Below are 6,108 nucleotides of genomic sequence, written 5' to 3' on the forward strand. Positions count from 1 at the left end.
CTGCAGGGATAATCAAATGTTTTACTAGACATCTTGGATGAAACCTGGACGTTGTGAGTTAGATGATGTGAAAACAGGTATAAGTGCCAAAAAGGTATCCAATGTGACCAGATAACCACTGCAGAGACAAAGGAAAGAACCCCCCCACACACACACACATGCCCCCTCACACCCCCATAAAGATCAGAATAAAAAAGTACATCCCTATCTCCAGAACATCAGCATCTGGTATAGGAAAGCCTAGAACAGCTGCACTCAGGTCTCTTAAACAGCCTGGGGAGTGGGCTAGTGAACCATAGAGGAGGACCCAGGACCATAAGCCACTCTAACCATTACATTTATGGTGGAACATATATGCTCATCAAAACCCTACTCTACTGCTATATAGGTGCCACCTACTACCATAAAGGGCAATTGGGGTTGTAGACAGGTAGGTATAGTGGTTTTGGGGAGGCTCACCATAACCTATAAGGGAGTTCTGAGGGTCACCACAGGATAGGCGAAAAAAGGAACAAAGAGGGTAAAAAGGAGGTGAACCATTTAAGAACTGAAGCAGACTGAAATCGCTTAGGCGCTGAATGAACTTGATCAACCGGATTGAATGTAGACGACAAATCAATATGGCTAATTCAACACAGCCAAAAACCAAAACCAAACTGCAGACTCCTATGTACCATGTTTATTATTCCAAATATTTTATGCAGTTGAAAATATCACCTTATAACAAAGCAAGGGATCTGACACGGTCCGTGTTTCGGAAAACACTCCTTCCTCAGAGGTCCATGGTTGCTAAGGTATAAAGTAAACCGCAATAAAAGGTATAAAACAGCCGTCTGTATGGTATGCTTCTCCACTTAGTGTTTTTGCTTTGGCTGGTGATACTGCAGTTTTCGTTGGATTCCACCAACAATAAAGTGCAGTTCACTTAACAATTCAATCAAAATGATTTCTGCGCTGTGGCCTGGGTAAAAGCCCAATTAACATGGATGTGTGATTTTCTTTTTTTTAAACAAATGAAGAAGTTGTTAAAAAAAAAAAGAGAGACTTTGCTGGGATTTGAGAGGGAAAGGACAAATTTGACACAGGCAGGTAAATTACAATCCTGGCTTGGTGAATGTATTATTCATCAAGCCATATCTTACTGTTCTTTTTGAAAATGAGTTAAGTCTTCTTTGTTTGAAAAATGTATTACTTAGTTGGGTATTTTTAAGATTGTAATTCATTTTTTACTTTTTATAATGATTTTATTTTTATGGTATGAAGGTATTTCGCTGATCGTTCAGTTTCTTATGGTGTAAACCGCCTAGAACTCTTGGTAATGGTGGTATAAAATAATAAATTTATTATTATTAATAAATACCTAGATCAAGGGAGGGTTTCTTCAGATTATTTAAGTACTTGCGAATACCACCTGCATTCTACCCAAACTCTACTCTACTGGCAAAGAACGCACCATCATGTCAACATACATACTTTTATGTCAATTTAAATTTATAACAAGCCATGCATGCGCAAAAGTGACTTTACTCTGTATACAGCTACTCCCTCACTTAGACAGGGAGACTCGACAGGCCACACAGTCTTTATTTGAGTCACTGTAGATGCCCCGGTGCCTCCTCCCCCATCACCACAAGGAAATGTGATGCTGCCATAAGCAATATGCAGACTTTCCTGTCCCCAATAAAGCCACAGGCTGAAAGACAGGATTAAAACAAGGATTTTCTACCCGTACTTAAGCCTGATTACCGAAGGTCAATCTGTGATTTATTTCCACACAAACTAAAGGCTGAAATGAAGGTGGCAGAATCTTGCTACCTTTTTTTGCAAAAAAAAAATCATCAATTACACTGGCCAACACTCATTTTAGTGCCTCAAATGTTAGACCCGTGTCTGAGTATATTTGACCTGCTGATTCCAAAAATGGCACCAGTTTTCTCCCATCAGCTCTAGTTTTTGATATGTACAGAACATGTGCCATATACCACTCTTCACTCTGCTCACCCATTAAAATATCAGGATATTTTAAATATAATGTTTAATATCGTTTAAGCTTAAAGGAAACATTAAAAATTAAAAGAAAAAAGTGTACAACATGAAAATCTACTTATTTCATACCAAAAGCATAAGTTTATGATACAAACTTTCCAGTCATTCAACACACAAGATACTCCTTTTGTTGCAAGACTTCCACGAGTGGCTTCTGCCAGGACAATCCTGCATATAAGATTCCAACAAGTCTGCCATCATGCGTGCATCCCATCTTCCTTGGTATCTGGCTGCCATTGTTTTTATGTCTTGGGTGAAATCTTTCACCTTGCTCTTCACTTAAGTCACCAAGGATCCCTGGAAAGCGATCCAAGTGACTGTATAGAATAATGGACTTTTAACACTCATGTTCCAGCCAAGTCTGTCGAAATGAAAGAGCATATCCTCTACTAATTGTGGGTAGTTGGCGAAAAATTTTATTAACAAGAAGGCAGACAACAAGAACAAATGAAGACCAGGCACATGATTTGATTTCATTGATGCTGTGAAATGTGTGACATTTATAAGTTGTCTGATCTGTGGACCATTGAAAATTCCTGCTTTCAGTTTCCATGGTTAAGTCCATGCGTTATGTATTCAATGCATGAACCGTCTTTATTCAAAACTAGAGAATGACACGGGGAAAAAATCTGTCCCCGTCACCGCCCTGTCACCGGCCCACCATCCTCTGCACCGCCCCGTCACCGCCATTCCATTCACCGCCCCGTCACCGTCACTGCCATCCCTTTCACCGCCCCGTCACCGCCACTGCCATCCCATTCACCGCCCCGTCACCGTCCCCGCAGCATCTTTTGGGATCTTTAACTCATCATCGCTAGGACTCGAATCTGAGTCCGTGGCACCTAACATAGAATGGAATTAGTATGGCAAAGTAATGAAGAATGGTCCAGCAGCCCCTACCCTCCCTCCACCTCAACTTATATTCGTTCCGAGTTTGCCGTCTTCCTTTTTCCCTAGCCGCACGCGTTCAAAAAGCCATGCATTTAGCCAGCTCCCTCCCTCCACCTCACCTTAAATTTCGAGTTTTCCGGCTTCCTTTTTTCCGAGCCGCACGTGTTCAAAAATCCGTGCACGCGCGGCTGCGCGAGTCAATCAAACTTCTCCTCTCCTGCAACTTCCTGTTTCCGGTTGCGTCAGAGGAGAAGATTGATTGACTCGCGCAGCCGCGCGTGCACGGATTTTTGAACACGTGCGGCTCGGAAAAAAGGAAGCCGGAAAACTCGAAATTTAAGGTGAGGTGGAGGGAGGGAGCTGGCTAAATGCTACGGGCAGGCGGGCGGTGGCTGCGGGGACCGCGCGATCCTTGATACCTCACTGCGGAGACAAGACCATTCACCGCCCCGCGGGCGGTGAATGGCCTTGTCCCCGTCGCCACAGCGACTGCTAGTTTTCTTCCCCGTTTTCGGCGGGTGACCCGCGGCTAAAATGCGGTGGCCGCGGGTAAACCGCCACCGTGTCATTCTCTATTCAAAACCTTTACAAATTGTTTCATCAGGCCTAGTTGTGGCGGTGGCAGTATGAGTCTCTCTTGTGCTACCAAAGGTTCATTGATTACATTTTGTCCTCCAACCACCATATATTCCCTCGGAGGCCAATCGTTTTTTGCCCAATGTTCATGTTTGTCTCTACTACCCAAAGGCATAAAAGGCAAGGATACCATATCTAAGAAACTAGAGCTGTTGCGGTCTATTCAATGCAATTTTCTGAATCAGCACCCCAAAGAACCCCAGGATCAGGTCAAAAAACTCAAAGCACCAAGAAATTTTTTGTTGTTGTTGTTGGCCTGTGTTATAACAAAATTTAAGTTGAAGACAAAAAGGTCAAACATTAGAACAGAACAAACTCTAGGAGGAAGAATTCCTTTTGACTCCTTGCCCCGGGTACAAAATAAGTGCCTCTCTAAAATATGTAGACTGCTTTGATTGTAACCATGCAGAAAAAGCGGTATATCAAGACCCATCGCCTTTAACTTTGACGAAGCATAGCCTACAGGGTTTTTTGGGTAAACGATCGTATCAAGTCTATAGTGATAATAAGCAATCCCGCAGTTGGGTAAACTCTTGCGGAGTCCCGCAAGGTTCCCCATTATCCCATACTTGGTTTAACATTTACATTGCCTCTTTAGGGAACTTATTGCAAAGTTTAAAAGTAAAATTTTATATCTATGCAAATGATATCACTATAGTCATTCCTTTTACTAACCTGACTTCTGAGATAAAGAATCATCTGTCTTTTATTTTAAAGCAAATTGAACTGTGGATGACTGCATTTAAATTGAAACTCAATCCTGACAAACCCAAATTCGTTTTGGCAAGCCCAAATGACAAAATTAAAGATTTATCGATTTCTTTGAATGATCAGGTCTTCTCAATTAGACTATTCCATAAAAATTTTGGGAGGGACATTGGATTGATCCCTGTCTTTAGATCAGGGGTGTCAAAGTCCCTCCTCGAGGGTCGCAATCCAGTCGGGTTTTCAGGATTTCCCCAATGAATATGCATGAGATCTATTTGCATGCACTGCTTTCATTGTATGCTAACAGATCTCATGTATATTCATTGGGGAAATCCTGAAAACCGACTGGATTGCGGCCCTCGAGGAGGGACTTTGACACCCCTGCTTTAGATGAACATACAGACGCATTGGTTAGAAAATGCTTCTCGGTATTGTGGAAACTAAGATCTATCAGAAAATATTTTGATGCCGTATCATTCCGTTTATTGGTTCAATCTTCCATTCTAAGTATGCTCGACTACTGTAATATCATTTACTTGGGAACTTTTAAGAAAACCCTTCAACGACTTCGAGTTATTCAAAACTCGGCTGTTAGATTGATCTTTGGTTTGAAAAAATGGGAACATATAAGTCCTTATTATCAAAAATTATACTGGTTGCCCCTAGAAGCAAGAGTTCTGTTCAAATTATCTTGTCTTTGTTTTAAAACAATATTTGGGTTGGCCCCTATGTATCTGGTCTCTCATTTTAAACTGAATTGTTCTAACAGGCCTACTCGTAGAATTCATATATTCACTTATCCTACAAAAAAGGCCTGTCGATATAAAAGATTCTTGGATAGAACTCTTGCTTTCCAGGCAGGTAAATTAAATGAATGGTTGGGTAATATCTTGCATTCTTCATCCTACTTTAGTTTTAAAAAATTAGTAAAAACAAAATTATTTAATCGATTTGTAAGTTAAGGATTTACTGTTTTTACTTTCACATTGTATGTACGTACTGATGATTTTATATTGTGTTTTATTCCCTGATTATCCTGCATTTTTGGTTGTAAACCGCCTCAAACTATTATGGCTCATTTTTTGATTGGCCAGCCCAGTCGGTGTTCATGAAATTTTTTAGTGTATCGCTGCCTTCCTACATTTGCATGCTTTCCCCCTCATTTGCATGCACGGATCGGTTCGGGAGTAAGGTTAGTGAATCGGGTCGGGGTCGCAAAGTGATCGGGACACGATCGGTGTCCTTAGTGAATCTAACCCTTATTATAATCAGGGCTTTGGAATACTCTCAGTGGTTCATAGACAAAACCGCTGAAGACAAAGGCGCGTGCCGACAACTGAGCGCAAGACGGAAGCGCGCGCCAAAGAAAAAGAGTGTTTTTAGGGGCTCCGACAGGGGTTTTTGTTGGAGAACCCCCCCACTTTACTTAATACAGATCGCGGTGGCGTTGTGGGGGGCTTGGGGGGTTGTAACCGCCCTCATTATAGTGGAAACTTAACTGTTTCCCTGTTTTTTAGGGAAAAAGTGAAGTTTTCAGTAAAATGTGGGGAGTTACAACCCCCTAAACCCCCCACAACGCCCCCACAACGTGGCACGATCTGTATAAAGTAAAGTGTGGGGGGGGTTTTCCCCCCACACCCCCCGTCGGAGTCCTTTAAAACAGTCATTTTCTTCAGCACGCGCCTCCGCGTTGCACTCGGTTGTCTGCGCGCGCCTTTGTCCCGGCGCGCTTTTGACCTGACACCCTCTCAGTGCATTAACACCAGGCATTTCTCACTTCATCCCTATTGAACATGAGAGCTGGAAGAGGAAAGCGCTAGGGTTACC

Source organism: Geotrypetes seraphini, chromosome 5 (genome assembly GCF_902459505.1).
Source record: "Geotrypetes seraphini chromosome 5, aGeoSer1.1, whole genome shotgun sequence".
Taxonomy (NCBI): Eukaryota; Metazoa; Chordata; class Amphibia; order Gymnophiona; family Dermophiidae; genus Geotrypetes; species Geotrypetes seraphini.